This window comes from Saccopteryx bilineata, chromosome 2 (genome assembly GCF_036850765.1).
Source record: "Saccopteryx bilineata isolate mSacBil1 chromosome 2, mSacBil1_pri_phased_curated, whole genome shotgun sequence".
In the NCBI taxonomy this organism is placed as follows: domain Eukaryota; kingdom Metazoa; phylum Chordata; class Mammalia; order Chiroptera; family Emballonuridae; genus Saccopteryx; species Saccopteryx bilineata.
In genome coordinates this window covers 257444072-257465130 of record NC_089491.1, presented here as the reverse complement: position 1 = coordinate 257465130, position 21059 = coordinate 257444072, and the positions used below count along the sequence as shown (strand labels likewise).

General features: G+C 39.8%; 1 protein-coding gene, 1 long non-coding RNA gene and 1 pseudogene across 8 annotated transcripts in view; 1 reads left to right on the top strand and 2 right to left on the bottom strand.

Moving 5' to 3' along the window:
• LOC136325580 (uncharacterized) overlaps positions 1–21059 on the bottom strand; it is a 306971-nt gene that overhangs the window by 188310 nt on the left and 97602 nt on the right. The gene's annotated exons all lie outside the window — the stretch shown is intronic.
• MTMR3 (myotubularin related protein 3) overlaps positions 1–21059 on the top strand; it is a 138099-nt gene that overhangs the window by 41996 nt on the left and 75044 nt on the right. The gene's annotated exons all lie outside the window — the stretch shown is intronic.
• LOC136323216 (DNA-directed RNA polymerases I, II, and III subunit RPABC2 pseudogene) lies at positions 13395–13785 on the bottom strand (annotated as a pseudogene).

The following is a 21059-nucleotide window of genomic DNA, read 5'->3' as shown; positions in this document are numbered from 1 at the left end:
GAGGAAGGAGAGGGGGAGGGGTGGAGAAGCAGATGGGTGTCTCTCCTGTGTGCCCTGGCAGGGAATTGAACCCGGGACTTCAGCACGCCAGGCCGACGCTCTACCACTGAGCCAACCGGCCAGGGCCAAATTTCTTAACTAAATACATAATAGTTTGCTTTACTATTTATTGGTCAAGACATTTTGAAATTTGGGGATTAAAATGCATCTTGCTGATTTCTGCTCATATTTCATTGGGTTGTTGTCATCAGGTATTACAGTATCTTTACATAATTTTTGAACTAAAAGGTACTAATAATTAGACTTGAGTCTGTCAGTGTCCTTTGTACATTGATACTATAGAGCAGTGGTCCCCAACCTTGATGCCTCGGACTGGTACCGATCCGTGGGCCATTTGGTACCGGTCCACAGAGAAAGAATAAATAACTTACATTATTTCTGTTTTATTTATATTTAAGTCTGAATGATGTTTTATTTTTAAAAAATGACCAGATTCCCTCTGTTACATCCATCTAAGACTCACTCTTGACGCTTGTCTCGGTCACGTGATACATTTATCTGTCCCACCCTAAAGGCCGGTCCATGAAAATATTTTCTGACATTAAACCAAAAAAGGTTGGGGCCCACACTGCTGTAGAGTATCAAGATGATACCCTAAACTCAACAGAGCATTTTAGTTGTCCCTTATCACCATCTCCTGCAGAGATGATACACTTGTGCAATTTATTCTTCTACATATTCTCCCTTTAATAATACAGAATAGGACAATTGATTTATGCATAAAGACATTTATGTTCTGTATAATATCTCAAGTGAGCAAATTTTCTTGTGAAAATTAAACTCAGGCCTGACCAGGCGGTGGCGCAGTGGATAGAGTGTCGGACTGGGATTCAGGTCCAAGACCTGGAGGTCGCCAGCTTGAGGGCAGACTCATCTGGCTTGAGCAAAAAGCTCACTAGCTTGGACCCAAGGTCGCTGGCTCGAGCAAGGGGTTACTCCGTCTGCTGAAGGCCCGCAGTCAAGGCACATATGAGAAAGCAATCAATGAACAACTAAGGTGTTGCAATGAAAAACTGATGATTGATGCTTCTCATCTCTCTCCGTTCCTGTCTGTCTGTCCCTATCTATCCCTCTCTCTGACTCTCTCTCTGTCCCTGTAAAAAAAAAATTAAAGTCAGGACACTAAAATTCTTTGCACACATCTAACCAAATGAGAAACAATCCACATTGGAGTACTCAAACAAGGTGGTGGTTTTCCTCATGCGCTCTTTGGGTATTTTGGAGCTCAATTTTTCTCCTGTACACGGAAGTTCTGGAGTTTTCTTTAGTTAGAGTTGCATTTTAATGTAAATTTACCTCTTTCCTTAATCTGTAAGTTTTAGTACTTATACATTGTCATATTTGTAAAATTTGAAAAGATTGTTTTAGGGGAAAACTGCATTCAGGTGATCATGTCACAGGTATTTATTCTACTCTGGTATTTTAGAATTTAGAAATGTATTGGTTCTTTGACGTTGGGCAACTTACTTAATCCTTGAGAGACTTAAGAGTCCTCACTGTAAAATGGGCTAAGTAGCACTTACTTCAGCAGTCCTGTGAAGATTAAATGAGATAATGCATGAAAAATATATATAGCTCAGTGATTGGCTCATAGTTTAGTAAATACTAGTTTTTAAATATAAAGATAGACTCTAGCTGGTTAGCTCAGTTAGAGTGTCATCCTGAAATGACAAGGTTATGGGTTCAATCCCCGGTCAGGTAACACTTGGGAAGCAATCAATGAATGCATGACTGAGTGTAATGATAAATGAATTCTCCTTCCCCCCTTTGTCTCTCAAAAATATCAATCAATAAAAAATTAAGCCCTGGCCAGATAGCTCAGTTGGTTGGAACATCATCCCAAAGTGCAGAGGTTGCTGGTTTGATTCCCAATCAGGACACATACAGGAACAGTTCGATGTTCCTGTTTCTCTGTCTCTCTCTCCCTGCCTCTCTCTCTCTCTCTAAAAAATATATATGTATATATACACATGCACACGTGCGCTCATACACACATAAAGATAGTTATTTCTTCCCAGTTTGATTTTATTTTTTATTTTATTTTATTTTTTAATTTATTCATTTTAGAGAGGGAGAGAGAGAGAGAGAAGGGGAGGAGCTGGAAGCATCAACTCCCATATGTGCCTTGACCAGGCAAGCCCAGGGTTTCGAACCGGTGACCTCAGCATTTCCAGGTCGAGTCTTTATCCACTGTGCCACCACAGGTCAGGCCCCAGTTTGATATTAACAAAATACTTAAATATCCCTTTAGACTAATTTTACTAAGCCTATATTGTTCTATTATAGTATTCAAACACAGCTCTGTATGCAGTATTTTAACTGTTGTTCGCTTGTGAACTGAGTAATAAGTTTTTCTATAATGATGACCTTTTTATAGTTTTTTTCATGTATATAGTTGGATCCTTAACATGGTTTGAACTGCATGGGTTCACTTATGTGGATTTTTTTCCCGTAAATATGTTGGAAAATTTTTTGGAGATTTACAACAATTTGAGAAAACTCATAGGCAAACTTTATAATTTTCTTAAATATATTCTTTTCTCTAGCTTACTTGATTGTAAGAATACAATATGGCCTGACCAGGCAGCGCAGTGGATAGAGCAGGGGTCCCCAAACTATGGCCCACGGGCCGCTTGCAGCCCCCTGAGGCCATTTATCTGGCCCCCGCCGCATTTCTGGAAGGGGCACCTCTTTCATTGGTGGTCAGTGAGAAGAGCACATTGACGATCTCATTAGCCAAAAACAGGCCCATAGTTCCCATTGAAATACTGGTCAGTTTGTTGATTTAAATTTACTTGTTCTTTATTTTAAATACTGTATTTGTTCCCGTTTTGTTTTTTTACTTTAAAATAAGATATGTGCAGTGTGCATAGGGATTTGTTCATTTTTTTTTTTTTTTTTTTACTCCGGCCCTCCAACGGTCTGAGGGACAGTGAACTGGCCCTCTGTGTAAAAAGTTTGGGGACCCCTGGGATAGAGCATCAGACTGGGATGCAGAAGACCCAGGTTTGAGACTCTGAGGTCGCCAGCTTGAGCGTGAGCTCATCTGGTTTGAGCAAAGCTCACCAGCTTGGACCCAAGGTCGCTGGTTTGAGCAAGGGGTTACTCGGTCTGCTGAAAGCCCCCGGTCAAGGCACATATGAGAAAGCAATCAATGAACAACTAAGGTGTCCCAACGAGAAACTGATGATTGATGCTTCTCATCTCTCTGTATTCCTGTCTGTCTGTCCCTATCTCTCTTTCTCTCTCTCTCTGACTCTGTCTCGTAAAAACAACAACAATGTGTAATACATATTGTGTACAAAATATGTACGTGTTAATTGACTGTATTTGCCATTAGTAAAGCTTCTTGTCAATAGTAGGCTACTAGTAATGTATTTGGAGAGTCAAAATTATATGTAGATTTTTTACTGCGTTGTAGGTCAGAGCCCCTAACCCTCACACTGTTCATGGGTCAGCTTTATTGGTTTATGCTCCAATGATCTTATGAGGTTGTTTGGTTAAGGGAGATAATTATATATTTTTTGAGAGCTCAGGAAACATATTTAGAAAGTGTGTATGGTTTAACTAGGTATTGATATATAACAGGGCATTTAATATGTGTGATTACTAAATGCCGGGTACATTTGTAGTTGCTTCTATATATTAGATCACTTAATCATTAAAATAATACTATGAGATATTGTTGTCGTCAGAAGCATGTTAATGGCAAGTAACTGACTCAAGGGTATAGAACTCATAAATGTCTGAATTAGATTTTGAGGCAGGGTCAGGCTTATTTTAAAGCTGTGCAAGAATGCCTAAAAACTATGATTCTTTTTTTTTTTTTTTTTTTTTTTTTTGTATTTTTCTGAAGCTGGAAACGGGGAGAGGCAGTCAGACAGACTCCCGCATGCGCCCGACCAGGATCCACCCGGCAGGCCCACCAGGGGCGACGCTCTGCCCACCAGGGGGCGATGCTCTGCCCCTCCGGGGCGTCGCTCTGTTGTGACCAGAGCCACTCTAGCGCCTGGGGCAGAGGCCAAGGAGCCATCCCCAGCGCCCGGGCCATCTTTTGCTCCAATGGAGCCTTGGCTGCGGGAGGGGAAGAGAGAGACAGAGAGGAAGGAGAGGGGGAGGGGTGGAGAAGCAGATGGGAGCTTCTCCTGTGTGCCCTGGCCGGGAATCGAACCCGGGTCCCCCGCACACCAGGCCGATGCTCTACCTCTGAGCCAACCGGCCAGGGCCAAAACTACGATTCTTTAAAATGCTAGTGTACATTTTAAGTGTTTATCTTAAACACTAATGTTGCCTTTGAAGGCTTTGTTTGAAACAGCAGAAACTGAAGTGATACCGCAGAGTAAAAGTGGAAATCATGTTCCTCCATTCTGCCACCAGCTGTGGAGCATAGAACAAAGGAAGAAAAGCAGATCTAGTCTTGAATTCTGACTTTTGCAAAAGAATATTTAACTTTCTGATAAGGTTCACAGTCTGGTTTAAATAGTGCCTTCTCCCCTTGTATCTTTTTTCGGGGAAGAGATTAGAAGCTGGTGACAAAAACAGCTTTCTATTCTGAAATCCCTTATGTAGGTTTGTATCTCTTTTTATTCTGCAGTCTACAGTTGTGATTTGAACCAAGATTAGATTTAAGAAAAATGAAAAGATTCTACAGTTTTGTTACAGTATGACCCTAGCCCCATAATAAATATTTTCTTGAAAGTCAGATTATTTGGGGATGCTTAATATTTGGGGATGCTTGGGAATTTTTAGGTAGTTGTAATCTCATTAATATACTGATCACATGGACCAAATTGTCTTATCCGGTCAGCTTTTTGCTTCCTTGCCCTTACATTTATTCTGTGGTGCTGGTGCCCATAACAACACAAACTTACAGCTCAGTAATGCAGGGCAAGTAGACTTCCTTCCTACCCTGGAGCTTTCACTAGTACTAGATGCCAGCTCTGAGGATGATGAGCGTGGGAGTTAAATAAAAACTTGGTTTCCTAACTTTATTGCATTAGATTAGATTGTGTCAGTGCTGAAATGTAGAGGCTTTAAGAAAGGGGGTAGAAAGTGATGCCCAGCCTGAGGATATTTAATACATTTTCAGCTTTAAAGTGAATGGATTTCTTGCTTTATTAACATCTTAGAAAATGTCAGTGGCTGTAATGTTACTATTTAATAATAATAATAATCTTCAGTAGAACATTATTTAGTTGACACCAAGTTTTCAGTTTAGTAGCCATTTATTTGCCTTGGTAAATTCTCTGTATTTTCCTATATTCCTCCAAACTTGCTTTTCTTCACAGTTCTCTCAGTTACTTTCTTTGAATAGGATATATAATTATAGTATTAAAAACATAGTCCCCCTTATCTCTTTTGAGTTTTAAGATGCTGTTTTTGATATTATTGACCTTTTGGCATCCTGGAAAATTTTACCTGAATTTTGGATTTAAAAGGCTTATATTTCACCCCTTTTCCAAAACCTGTCAAGCACCCACTGTTTCTGTTGCCAAAATGAACATACTTCTTGTTTGTTTGTTAGTTTATTTTGTTTATTAGATTCCACCTATAAGTGAAATCATGTGGTACTTGTCTTTCTCTGGCTTATTTCACTTAGCATAATACTTCCCAGGTCCATTCATGCAGTTGCAAAAGGTAAGAGTTTCTTTTTCTTTTACGGCTGTATAGTCTTTTATTGTGTAAATTTACCACAGCTTTTTTATCCAGTCCTTTACTGATGGGCACTTGGACTGCTCCCAGATTTTGGTTGTTGTAAAGATACATCTTGATAATGGATTAAGCTTCATTATTATACTGTCTTATTTTCTGTATTATCTTACTTTCTAGTCAGTTCTAAATTTTTAGCTTTATTTTCTAACTCATTTGGGTTTGGCAGGGTCATTATTTTTTTATTTTGAATTTGGCAGTTTAAATTTCTTTTATTAACAGGGTTGAATCTTTTTTTTTCTTAGGAGAAAACAGACACTTTATATAGCTATAAAAATTAGTCGTGTGAGTGCCTTTTGAGTGCCAAGACATCCTCTTATAGAGAATAGAGACTTCTTTCTTTACCACACACTGTTTACCTTTTTTTTTTTTAAATGGGAGACAGAGACAGAGACAGAGAGAGTGACAGAAGGGAACAGATAGGGACAGACAGACAGGAAGGGAAAGAGATGAGAAGCATCAGTTCTTCGTTGGGGCACTATAGTTGTTCATTGATTGCTTTCTCATATGTGCCTTGACTAGAGGGGTAGAGGGAGTGAGTGCCACAGCTGAGCCAGAGACTCCTCGCTCAAGCTCATAACTTTGGTGTCAAACCAGTGACCTTGTGCTTTAAGCCAGCGACCATGGAGTCATGTCTACGATCCTGCGCTCAAGTTGGTGAGCCTGTGCTTAAGCCGGTGACCTCGGGGTTTTGAACCTGGGTCCTATGCATCACTGGCCAGTGCTCTATCCACTGCGCCACCGCCTTGTTAGGTCACACTGTTTACCTTTGATTACAGCTGTCTTAAAGCTCAGGAGTTGCTTTATTTCTCTTCTTTTTGTGCTTGTTCACTTTTTCTTTCATAAAACTTTGAATATTTTATAAAATACTAGTTTTTAGAACGTAAAATTTAGTGAATAATAGCACTACATATAATTATTGGGTCAAATGAAGTATTTGTGGGTTTTAAAAACATTTAACAAATTTATTGATTTTTAGAGAAAGAGAAAGAAACAGAAACATGGATTTGTTGTTGTACTTATTTATACATTCATTGGTTGATTCTTGTATGTGCCCTGACTGGGTATTGAACCTACAACCTTGGAGTATCATTATGATACTCTAACCATCTGAGCTATCTGGCCATGGTATAGGATCTCTTTTTAAAAAATTATTAAGGATTTCAACATGGCTTCAGCAGAGCATTAAACCAAGCATTGAGCCCAGTGTGACTGCACAGGCTGCATACTTATAAAGCTGGCCCTGTCCTGGTTAATGTGTTTAGTTCTTTAATGGATGATTTAGAAAAATTGTGTATTTTCTAATTTTGATGCAAAATTTTATATTTTACTGTTTTCATTTGAAGAAAATATTTCCACACTGGAATTTAAAATATACTTAAATTTTTATTTTCTAACTTAAGATCTGGTCAAGGAGTATCTCAGTTCTAATTGTTCTTATGATAGATCTAAATAAAATAAAACCTACAAAACACTATGGATCTGAAAGATAAGAAGAGGACTTTATTGGAGTTGATAGTTTATTTTATTCAGACATTGAGGTCTTATAGAGAGAGACTTTTGAATTTGATGATCCCAAGTGTTACTTTAAGTCAGGGGTCGAGAACCTATGGCTCACAAGCCAGATGTGGCTCTTTTGATGGCTGCATCTGGCTCGCAGACAAATCTTTAATTAAAAAAAATAACGTTAAAAATATAAAACATTCTCATGTATTACAATCCATTCATTTCCTACCGCTCATGTTCGTGGTTGCGGGTGGCTGGAGCCAATCACAGCTGTCCTCCGGGACAACACCAAATTTTTATTGGATAATACATAATGTACACGGGTTGTTGTATGGCTCTCATGGAATTACATTTTAAAATGTAGCGTTCATGGCTCTCTCAGCCAAAAAGGTTCCTGACCCCTGCGTTTAGTCATGTGCTTGCTTCCTTCTTCTGATAACCTTATAAACCTTTTCAGGCATGCTAATGGGCCAAAGCCTTGTGCTACTTTTCCCAATGAACTAATCAGTCATTAATTTCTGAAGGTTTTTTTTTTAATGAAAGTACTTCAAGTTTTCAAGGTAGACATTATTTGATGACTTTATATATAGAGAGGTATTATAATATTTTATATGAAAGAAGATCATTTGTTTTTAGGTGGGGAAGCAGAGAGACAGACTCCTGCATGCAACCTGACTGGGATCCACCTGGCAAGCCCTCTACCCTCTATGGGGTGGTGCTCTGCCCAGCTGGGGCCATTGTTTCGTTACTTGGCAACCCAGCTATTTTAGCCCCTGAGGTGAGGCCATGGAGCCATCCTCAGCACCTGAGGCCAACTTGCTCCAACCAAGCCATGACTGCCAGAGAAGAAGAGTGAGAGCAACAGAGAGAGAGAGAGAGAGAGAGAGAGAGAGAGAGGGAGAGAGAGAGAGAGAGAGAGAGAGAGAGAGAGGCAAGAATGGGAGGGTTGGATAAGCAGATGGTCACTTCTCCTGTGTGCCCTGACTGGGAATCAAACCTGGGACATTCACACATTGGGCCGACGCTCTACTGCTGAGCCAACTGGCCAGGGCACAAAAGAATAACATTTGATGTGATTTTTCAGATAACAGCTATAACTTTTAATAATAAAAATTTTACTGCACTTTTAACAGGTGGGAAATTTGATGGGACCTGAAAGTAGAACCCCCTTTTTCTATCAAGTAGGAAATTGGAACATTCTGTAAGGTCCATTGTTATTTCAGATTAAGAAGTAGCTAAATATTTTCCTTAACAAAAGATGCTAGGTGAATGACCAAAGCTGTCATGTAACAAATACATGCCCTTGAATTGTGTCATGAACTTGATCTCTGTGGAGGAGGCTCTGGTTTGTTTCTTTTTACATGTTTCCTCCCTTCTTCTTAGTAATAACTAACCACTCTCCTGACCTATTAAAGTAATAACTGTCTGCTTTGCATTCATGATGTTACTCGTGCATCCATTTCTAAACAGTACTGAATTTCACTGTTTTTGAATGGAATCATTACTGTATATATTTTCCATTTTGCTTCTTGAACACATTCCTATGTGTTGTGTGTTGATCTAGTTCATTTTTATTGCTGTTATTTTGTACAATATACTGCATTTTCTCCATTTTATTGTTGGAATACTTGAGAGTTTCCATTTTGGGCTATATGAACAATGTGACTTATGAATATTCTTATACATTTCTTTTGATGCAGTTATCTTCATTCTAGGGTATATAAAGGAACACACTTGCCAAGCTACAGTGTGTGTGTGTGTGTGTGTGTGTGTGTGTGTGTATGTATGTATAAGGTCTACCGGAAAGTTCTGTCCGTTTTTGGAATAAAACAAAATACAAATTTTTCTTACCGTCAATAAACTTTATTAAATAATATAATTGCCATTATTATTCATGATTTCTTGCCAGTGTGAGGGCAGTTTGTATATCCCATTTTTGAAAAATGTTTTATCTTTTGATGCAAAAAATTGAACCAGTGCTTGTTTGATATCTTCTTCATTTTTGAATTTTTTGCCCTTCAAAAAATTTTGTAAGAACAAAGGAAGTGATAGTCGGAGGGTGCTAAGTCCAGGGAATATGGTAGATGCGATAGGCATGCTTCTGTAGCATTTCTTCCTTGTTGAAATTCGTAAAAATTACAGTGGCATAAATGAACCTTATCAGTAGCCATGGATACACTATGGCTTCACACATAAGACTAATGTGAATCAACTTTGTTTTAGTTAATTTGCCACATCAGTATGTATACATTAAGTGATAAAAAAAAGAGAGGCACACATGCACCAAATAAACATGTGCTTACGTGTCGAAACTTGCTGTGATAGAAACAGACAGAACTTTCCGGTAGACCTTATAGTTTTTTTTTCAACTTTAATGCCATGTTTTTTTCCAGAATGGTTTATTAATTCACATTTTCTTTAGTAATGAGAGTTCTTGTTGTTCCACATCCTCATCAACATTTGATATCATCATTCTTTCAAATTTCTTTCTATTCTTCTTGCTTGACTGATAGGCTTCAGTGGACTGTTGTTTTACGGTAAATATAGCCAGATTATTGAGTTCTATCTCTATCTTTCTACTATTTTTCTAAGTAACACATAATCTTTATATTTCTCTCCTCTCACTTCATCTTTAGGCCTTCAAGAATTATATTTGATCTTAGCCGAAAGGCAGAGAAATGATAGGTCTTCGAGAACTTATACAACTCAGTAGACTGTATAGTCCAGATTCTCCTTTGGGGAGTTTTAATGCAGTTGCATATTTTTGACAGTTTTTACAGATTTTCATTTGCTTTTAAAAACTTCAAACTTTTATATTTTACTCTAGAAATTTTAGGCAATCTCATCAGATCAGAGTTGCATTGGAGAATAAGGCACTTTAAATATTATTTAAACACATATAAGTAATGAATAGATTATTATTTATTACTAAATAATGCTACATAAAAGTAAACATTTGTTTAGGGAAAATACACACAGAGCCAAATGGGAAGTAATCTGGAAAAAAACTTGTACTTGATATTACAGAGTAGGGATAAATATCATACCTGTGTGTATAGTGCGTGTGTGCACACACACACATCCTAAGATTAGTAAGACAAATTCAACTTTTTTTTTTAACAGGGACAGAGAGAGGGATAGATAGGGACAGACAGACAGGAATGGAGAGAGATGAGAAGCATCAATCATCAGTTTTTTTTTTGTTTTTTTTGTTTTTTTTTCTGAAGCTGGAAACGGAGAGACAGTCAGACAGACTCCCGCATGCATCCGACCGGGATCCACCCGGCACGCCCACCAGGGGGCGACGCTCTGCCCACCAGGGGGCGATGCTTTGCCCATCCTGGGCGTCGCCATGTTGCGACCAGAGCCACTCTAGCGCCTGGGGCAGAGGCCACAGAGCCATCCCCAGCGCCCGGGCCATCTTTGCTCCAGTGGAGCCTTGGCTGCGGGAGGGGAAGAGAGAGACAGAGAGGAAAGCGCGGCGGAGGGGTGGAGAAGCAAATGGGCGCTTCTCCTGTGTGCCCTGGCCAGGAATCGAACCCAGGTCCTCCGCACGCTAGGCCGACGCTCTACCGCTGAGCCAACCGGCCAGGGCCAATCATCAGTTTTTTGTTGCGACACTTTAGTTGTTCATCGCCTGGTCAGGCCAACTTTTTTATTTTGACAAAATATATGGCCTGACTGGTGTTGGTGCAGTAGAGTATTGACCTGGGATGCTGAAGTCCCAGGTTTGAAACCCTGAGATCACTGGCTTGAGCATGAACTCATCCAGCTTGAGCACGGAGTTGCCAGTTTGAGCGTGGGATCATTGATAGTATCCCATGGTTGCTGGCTGGAAGCCCAAGGTTGCTGGCTTGAGCCCAAGGTTTTTGGCATTCACTGGCTCAGCTGGAGGCCCCCAGTCAAGGCACGTATGAGAATCAATTAGTAGTGAACATCTAAGAGTTGATGCTTTTCATCTCTCTCCATTCCTGCCCCCCCCTCAAAAAAAAAAGATCACACACATGATGAAAGTGAATATGGATAACCTGGGGAAAACAAGATGATAGATTGTTTTCTTCAGATGGTTGTAAAGTGACATTCATTGAGGAGCAACTTTATTGTTAGGAGTTTTAGATAGTGTGACCAAGGTAGAATACTAGATTCGTAGTGTTGAATATTATCCAGGTAATTATTTTTCTTTTTGGTAGAACTGTTTGCAGTCCATTGGTAGACTATCACAGAAAATAAAACAGCGTTAATTGCCATTTTCAATTGATGTGTTTCTGATCGAAGCGTTTTTCATTTTGGAAGTGTTTGCTTTTATCTTTGTTAAATAGGTTTTTATTTCAGTCTTTGTTACAGTGAACTATAAATTGTGCTCATTGCTGAAATCGCTGCTGTCTTTGATTTATAATGAAAGAAGATTTTTTTTCATAAATCAAAGTAATTACAAGATGCACATTAATTTATTTCTGGAAATGAATTAAGTATTTCAGAAATATTTGATATTTTTAATATTTATACAATAATGTGTTTTGCACATTTTTATTTTTTGAAGTTGTAACTTTTAAAGTATAAGTACTCATTTAATATTGTTAATACTAACAATATTAATAGGTTCTGTGACTATAAGCCAAAAATATATAAGAAAATGGATTTTAACATAGGCTAATTGATATAAACAAAAAACAAGTTTCTACAGCATCTCATCGATGTAAGGAAATGACATTGTTCAGACAATGTTATTTGAAGACCTGCTGTATGTTAGTTTTAGATAACTTAGAAATTATATTGTTTCTAACATTTGTGTGAAAAAATATGGTATAGTTTATATTATAGTACTATGAAAAATTAATTAAAACGAGTATTTTTATCAAAAACTCTATAAAACTAAAATCTTTAAAAAAATTAAATTTTGTCTAAGTATGTAGTGTCAAATAGGAATATCCTGTGTTCAGTTGATACAGGAAATAGTACTGTATTTCCCCATGTATAAGATACTCCCATGTATAAGGTGCACCTTAATTTTGGGGCCTGAAATTAAAAAAAAAAGTATTACATAAAAGTTATTGAACTTGTTTTATTTATCATAAAATTCATACAACTCCTCATCACTGTCAAAACTCCCATCCATTAGCTTGTCCTCATCTGTGTCTGAGGATGAATCACTGTCTTCATATTTTGCCTCGTTCTCAGTTCCATCTGTGGTATTTGAAATGCCACACTTCTGCAACCACTGTATAAGACGCATCCAGTTTTTAGACCGCATTTTTTTGGGAAAAGGTACATCTTATACATGGGGAAATATGGTAAATGGAATGATTTGTATTTAAGTTACAGTATTGCCATACTTTTGATTGTTTAATGAAACCCTGATATATGTTACTCAGTTATGCTATTTTTTATTTTATTTTATTTTTTCTCTTTTTTTCTGAAGCTGGAAACGGGGAGAGACAGTCAGACAGACTCCCGCATGCGCCCGACCAGGATCCACCCGGCACGCCCACCAGGGGTGACGCTCTGCCTACCAGGGGACGATGCTCTGCCCCTCCGGGGTGTCGCTCTGCCGCGACCAGAGCCACTCTAATGCCTGGGGCAGAGGCCAAGGAGCCATCCCCAGCGCCGGGGCCATCTTTGCTCCAATGGAGCCTTGGCTGCGGGAGGGGAAGAGAGAGACAGAGAGGAAGGAGGGGGGGTGGAGAAGCAAATGGGCGCTTCTCCTATGTGCCCTGGCCGGGAATCGAACCCGGGTCCCCTGCACGCCAGGCCGACGCTCTACCGCTGAGCCAACTGGCCAGGGCCATGCTATTTTTTTTTTAAATTATTTAGACAAATTTAACAGGGTGATATTGATCAATCAGAGCACATAGATTTAGAGAAAACATCTCCACATCATTTGGACAGTCGATTATGCTGTACACGCATCACCCAGTCACATTATCTTCTGTCACTTTATATTTTGTTTCTCTTTAAGTGCCTCTCCTTCCCCCACCCCCTCTCTCTACACCCTTCCCTTTCCTCTGGTAACCACTGCACCCCTGTCTATGTCCATGAGTCTCGATTTTGTGTCCCACCTATGTATGGAATCATACAGTTCTTAGTTTTATCTGTTACTTTTTTTTTTTTTAAAGGTTGAATAGTTTATTATTTACATGTATAAAGAATGTGAGAAAAAGGAAAGAATGTGAGAAAAGAAAGTGGGGATGAGGCATGGTTGAGAAGATGAGTCCAGCTCAGTCGGTGATGATCTCGTCTACTCCTCAGTCTTCATAGCTCCCGTCTGGCAGGTAGCGCCAAAGGATGATGGGGATCTTTCGGGCCTTGAGCTCTTTCATGGCGATGAGCAAGGAATCTGTTTCCCCCTCCAGCTCCACCATCACAGGGGCACACATCCTCCTCAGCATTCTCCAAGTCATCTAGTCCTTCATCCTCCTCCACATCATCAAAGTCGTCACCATCAAAATTGTCCTCATTGTCTGACATGACGCCCGCGCCGCAGCGACTCAGCCCCGCACCGCAGACCTGAGTGGAGACCTATCTGTTACTTATTTTACTCAGTATAATGTTATCAAGGTCCATCCATGTTGTTGTAAATGATCCGATGTCATCATTTCTTATGGCTGAGTAGTATTTCATTGTATATATTTACCACATCTTCTTTATCCAATCCTCAATTAAAGGGCATTATGGCTGTTTCCATGTCTTGGCTACTGTGAACAATGCTGCGATGAACATGGGGCTGCATGTGTCTTTACGAACCCATGTTTTCGAGTTTTTGGGGCATATAACCAGTAGAGGGATTGCTGGGTCATATGGTAGTTCTAGACTTAATTTTTTGAGAAATCACCATACTTTATTCCATAATGGTTGCACTAATTGAAGTGGTATCTCATTGTAGTTTTGATTTGCATTTCTCAAATAGTGATGATGAGCATTTTTTCTTATATCTGTTGGCCATTTGTACTTCTTTTTAGGAGAAGTGTCTGTTTATGTCCTCTTCCCATTTTTTTAAATTGGATTGTTTGTTGCTGAGTCTTGTGAATTCTGTATATATTTTGGATACTAGACCCTTATCTGAGCTGTTGTTTAAAAATATCATCTCCCATTTAGTTGGTTGCCTACTTGTTTTGTTGACAATTTCTTTTGCTATACAGAAGCTTCTTAGTCTGATGTAATCCCATTCATTTATCCTTTGCATTCACTTCCCTTGCCTTTGGAGTCAAATTCATAAAATGTTCTTTATGGTCAAGGTCCATGAGTTTAATACCTATGTTTTCTTCTATGTAATTTATTATTTCAGGTCTTATGTTTAGGTCTTTGATCCATTTTGAATTAATTTTTGTGCAAGGAGACAAACTGTACTCGAGTTTCATTCTTTTGCACGTGGCTCTCCAGTTTTCCCAACACCATTTATTAAGTGTGTTTTTGGCTCCTTTATCAAAGATGATTTGACTTTATACATGTGGTTTTATTTCTGGGCTTCTATTCTGTTCCATTGGTCTGTGTGTCTATTTTTCTGCCAGTTCCATGATCTTTTGATTATCGTGGTTCTGTAGTATAGTTTGAAGTCAGGTATTGTAATGCCTCCAGCTTCGTTTTTTTTCCCTTAGAATTACTTTGGTTATTTGAGGGTTCCCCCCCCCCCCGAAGTTGGGAACGGGGAGGCAGTCAGACAGACTCCCGCATGCGCCCGACCGGGATCCACCCGGCATGCCCACCAGGGGGCGATGCTCTGCCCATCTGGGGCGTTGGTGTGTTGCAACCAGAGCCATTCTAGTGCCTGCGGCAGAGGCCATAGAGCCACCCCCAGCGCCCTGGACAACTTTGCTTCAATGGAGCCCCGGCTGCGGGAGGGGAAGAGAGAGACAGAGAGGAAGGAGAGGGGGAGGAGTGGAGAAGCAGATGGGCGCTTCTCCTGTGTGCCCTGGCTGGGAATCAAACCCAGGACTCCTGTACGCCAGGCCGACGCTCTACCACTGAGCCAACCGGCCAGGGCTATCAGTTATGCTATTATTAAGGAAATTAGGCTGAATGTGAATCATCTGATTTTGTTATTTAGGACTTTTGGTTGCTGTTGATAGAAACTGAATTAGAGCTTAAACAAAAAGTAATAGACGGGAAACTTTATTGGCAGGTATTGGAACAGCTCACATAACTGAAGAACTGTGGCAGGCAGCTTCAGCATAGTGAAACTGGAAGTAGGGGTACAGTGTCTCAAGTATCTCTCTGGGCATTGGTGTTACTCTCAGGCTTCTCTGTGATCATGGCTGCATAGTCCACAGTCTCTTCTTCCTTTTAGTGTCTCAGTAATACTTTCCACAGCACCCCTAGGCCAAAAGAAATAGCCAACAGTTTCATTTATTTAAGTGGTTAGGGCTAACAACTCAAGAATTTTTAAGAATTTAGTTGAAAAATTGATACATATAATTTGAAAGAAAACATTTTATTTACTGTTCTACATTGATTTTTCAGGGTACTTTGTTTTTATCATAGCAACTGCTAAAAAACCTCTGCCTCTTAAAGAAATGATGTCTTTGAAAGTTTTGTGAGCTAATGTTAAAATTATGAATGATCTCAGATAGTCATTTGTGTGGTCTGCTAATATCAGTTTACTGTTTTCCCTCAAAATGTTTAACCAGTACTGTATTTCCCCTGTGAATTTACTGTGGCATTCTCAAGGATATCCCACAGTATCTCAGTCAGTGCACAATTAGGGAACCATGAGAGAAAGATTCTGATTGGTTCCCTCTTAGATTTTGTGGTCGAGGAAAGAGTCTATGATTTGGTCACCCTACGTTTACTTACCCATTCTTATGCTTAGAAGGGCATAATATTTCATTGTCTGGATATATCAATTTATCTGTTTCCAGTTTTTAAAAAATTATAAGCAGGGCATAAATTAACATCTTGTATATATGTGATTATTTCTGTAGCATAGATTCTTGTCTCAACTAAAACACTCAAAAAAAGTTTTATGATTTTTTTTTTTTGCAAGAGAGAGGAACAGATAGGGACAGATAGGAAAGGAGAAAGATGAGAAGCATCAATTTTTTGTTGTGGTACCATAGTTGTTCATTGATTGCTTTCTCATATGTACCTTGATCAGTGTGTGTGTGGGGCTACAGCAGAGCGAGTGACCCCTTGCTCAAGCCAGCAACCTTGGGCTTCAAGCCAGCGACCTTTGGGCTCAAGCCAGTGACCATGGGGTCATGTCTATGATCCCACACTCAAGCCAGTGACTCCACGCTCAAGCTGGTTTTGAACCTGGGTCCTCTGCATCCCAGGCCAATGCTCTATCCACTGTGCCACTGCCTGGTCAGGCAAGTTTATGAATTTGAAAGAAAGATATTTGTACTTTTAAAATTATCTGGGCAATTGGGAATCAAAAGCCTAGACCTAAGCACTAGAACTATAAAACTCTTGGAAGAAAAGATAGAGAAAAGTTTCATGTTGGCAGTGATTTCTTGGATACGACATCAAAAGCACAGGCAAAAAAAGAGAGATAAATATAACTATTAAAATTAAAAACTTTGTATAATAGAGTATACTATCAAAAGAGTGAGGCCCTTGCCGGGTAGCTCAGTTGGTTAGAGTGTTGTCCAGATATGCCAAGGTTGCTGGTTTGATCCCCAGTCAAGCACATAGAAGAAACAACCAATGAATGCACAACTAAATGGAACAATGAGAAGGAAAGAAGAGAGAGAAAGTGACCCAAAGAATGGGTGAAAATATTTGCCAATCATATATTTGCAAAAGGATTTATATCTAAAATATATAAAGAAACCAAAACTCAAAATTTATAAATAACCCAACCCAAAAATGGGCAAAGGACTTGAATAGATATATTTTCTAAGAAATTATACAGTGGCCAGTAAGCACATGAAAAGATACTTAGCATCACTAATCATTAGGGAAATGCAAAGCAAAACTATAAGATATCACTTCATACCTATTAGGATGTCTATTAAAAATTTCTCTATGTAAATAGAGAAATTAGAACCCTGTGCGTTGCTGGTGGGAATGTAAAATGGTGTGATTGCTATGGAAAAACTTGGTGGTTCCTCAAAAATTTAAATGTAGAATTACAATATGTTCCAGCAAATTTCACTTTTAGGTATCTAACCAGCAGAAGTCAAATCAGGGACTCTAACAGATATTTGTACACCAGTATTCATAGCAGCATGATTTATAGTAGCCAAAAGATAGAAACAACCTAAATGTCCATTAATGAATGTATAAACAAAATGTGGTATATACATACAGTTTAGTATTATTCAGCTTTAAAAAGGAAGTTTGGGGGATGACGTAAAAGTTCTGGAAATGGGTTAGTGCTGGATAAGTAGTGGATATAGTTAAACCTTAGGAAAGCTTTTAATTATCTATGGTGGCACCTTCATCTGTAAGGAATGAAAATATGCCTTATTGCTAAGTGATGCAAAACAGACGAGAGGGTCACATTCATTGTTACTGTCAGTTTGCTGTTAGATGAATAAGCAATAAATGGTTTTATGAGGGGTTAGGATTGGAATCTCTATATAATGTTCTTAACAGTGATGTAGATGATGAAATGGGGTGTATGCACATTTGACTTGTCAGCCCTTTGGAGGACAGAATTAGACTTCAGAATTATCCTGACAAAGTGAGAAGAGATGATAAAGAATAAAAGTTTCTGGGAACGAATGTCAAATATGTAGTATATACTTGAGACAGTGGATATAAAACACTGCTGAAAATCTTTAATTTTGTGGGAGAATGAAAGTAAATAAAGCCTACACTATTCTTTTTTATTTTATTTTTATTTTTTTGTATTTTTCCGAAGTTAGAAGTGGGGAGGCAATCAGACAGACTCCCACATACACCCCACTTGGATCCACCCGGCATGCCTACCAGGGAGCTATACTCTGCCCATCTGGGGCATTGCTCCCTTGCCACAGGAGCCATTCTAGAACCTGAGGTGGAGGTCATTAAGCCATCCTCAGTGCCCGGACAACTTTGCTCCAGTGGAGCTTTGACTACAGGAGGGGAAGAGAGAGAGAGAAAGGAGAGGAGGAAGGGTGGAGAAGCAGATGGGTGCTTCTCCTGTGTGCCCGGACTGAAAATTGAACCCAGGACCTCCACACACTGGGCCGACACTCTACCGCTAAGCCAATCGGCCAGGGCCTACACTTTTCTTTGAAAAATAAAACAGGTTATGTAGAACATAAGAAATACTGTATATTCTGAATATTATTAAGGGCTTCTTACTGGTTCTCATTATGAACAGTATAGTTAGCATCACATTTTACTATATTAGCAAACTTTATTTAATGGAAAAGCAGTAGATGTTTACAATGTAAACTGTGGAGCCAGAGTGCCTGGATTTGAATTCTGGCTTCTCTGCTTAGCTGGTATAACCTGGTGAAAGTTATTTCTCAGTATCTTTTTTTTTTTTTTCCAATTGTAAATGGGAACAATGATGGTTACTACTTTACAGAATTATTGCCTGGTTAATTGAGAGTTAATACACATAATACTTTTAAATGGGAACACATAATACTTTTAAATACTCATGTATAGGGAAGTGCTCAGTAAAAGCTAAACTGCTAAGTTTAATAGCTAGTCGCAGTTCTCTCAATAGGAAGTTATACTTGTATTGATTGAGAATGTTTTCTGTCCCTTTTCTTGCTGTCATTTATTTATTTATTTATAAAAATATAACCTTGGTTTTTTCTAGGTAGCATGCCATATTTTCTGATGCTGTAGAGTCAATTGTTCATGTGATTGCAGTACCACTCAGGTTTCTTGCTAATTATCAAAAGCAATAAATGAAAAATTACCATGGCTTCATTTTTGAAGAAACTAAAGTCTCACTTATTTGTGAACCTATCTGCTCTTCCTTTGTCAGTTCTCTGACGTCATTCCAAAACAATATTTTAATTTTACAGAAATTGCTTGTATTTCCTGTAAAAGTGACATTATATATATATATTTTTTTCATTTTTCCGAAGCTGGAAACGGGGAGGCAGATAGACTCCCGCATGCGCCCTACCGGGATCCACCCGGCATGCCCACCAGGGGGCGATGCTTTGCCCCTTTGGGGCATCGCTCTCTATTGCGTCCAGAGCCATTCTAGCCCCTGAGGCAGAGGCCACAGAGCCATCCCCAGCGCCCGGGCCATCTTTGCTCCAATGGAGCCTCGCTGTGGGAGGGGAAGAGAGAGACAGAGAGGAAGGAGAGGGGGAGGGGTGGAGAAGCAAATGGGCGCCTCTCCTGTATGCCCTGGCCGGGAATCGAACCCGGGACTCCTGCATGCCAGGCCGACGCTCTACCGCTGAGCCAACCGGCCAGGGCCAAAAGTGACATTATATTAATAGTAGTTCATAACCAATATTACCGTTATTACCACAATACTAAATTATGTGTACTTGCAAATATGCAGTAAAACTTTAGTGGTTTGGAATACTAGAAGAGCTCTAGGGATATGTTTGGTAGAAAAAAGGCCAGTTTGGGAGTAGAAAATAACATAAACAATGGCAAGGAATTTGGAATAAACATAGAATGTCCTAGGAAGACCTTGGTTAGAGGGAAGGTCTTTGTTTTAAGGAGACAGTGTTTTTGAGAGTGAAGGTCTTTGTTGTGGGGAGACCTTGTTGCTGAGAGAGATGCACTAGACCAGCGGTTCTCAATCTGTGGGTCACGACCCCGGCGGGGGTCGAACAACCAAACCACAGGGGTCGCCTAAAGCCATTGGAAAATACTCACAGGTTGAGAACTGTTGCACTAGATAGACCTTAACAAGTACTATGATAGTGCCCTGAGAGTTTATTGAGGTGTAGAGAAAGATTGTTGTTGCTTGGATCACTCAATTAAGTGATTTCTTCTTACTTAGCCTCAAATGCCCATGAATGAAATTTTTGCTTTAGCAAAATCACATATTACTTTTTAATTTTGGTCTTTGAAAATTTATAATGAATCATAGAAACTTATAATTTTTAATTTTTTAGTGAGAGAGGCAGAGACAGAGACAGAGGGACAGACAGGGACAGACAGGCAGGAAGGGAGAGAGATGAGAAGCATCAGTTCTTTGTTGTGACACCTTAGTTGTTCATTGATTGCTTTCTCATATGTGCCTTGACTGGGGGGCTACAGCAGAGCAAATGAACCCTTGCTCAAGCCAGTGACCTTGGGCTGAAGCCAGTGACTTTGGGCTCAAGCCAGTGGCGATGTGGTCATATCTATGATCCCACGCTCAAGCCAGTGATCTGTGCTCAAGCTGGTGAGCCCGCGCTCAAGACGGATATCTTGGGGTTTTGAACCTGGGTCCTCCGTGTCCCAATCCAATGCTTTTTCCACTGTGCCACCTCCTGGTCAGGTGAAACATAAATTTTTTAGTCCTAAGGATTTTTTTTGTCCTAAGGATTTTTTTTTTGTATGAATGAAGGCACATAGAGATCTTGCATTATGATAAGAACTAGATTTTATTTATTTTTTGTATTTTTCTGAAGCTGGAAACGGGGAGAGACAGTCAGACAGACTCCCGCATGCGCCCGACCGGGATCCACCCGGCACGCCCACCAGGGGGCGACGCTCTGCCCACCAGGGGTGTCGCTCTGTTGCGACCAGAGCCATCCCCAGCGCCCGGGCCATCTTTTGCTCCAATGGAGCCTTGCTGCAGGAGGGGAAGAGAGAGACAGAGAGGAAGGAGAGGGGGAGGGGTGGAGAAGCAGATGGGCGCTTCTCCTGTGTGCCCTGGCCGGAAATCAGACCCGGGACTTCTGCACGCCAGGCCACTTCTGACGCTCTACCACTGAGCCAACCGGCCA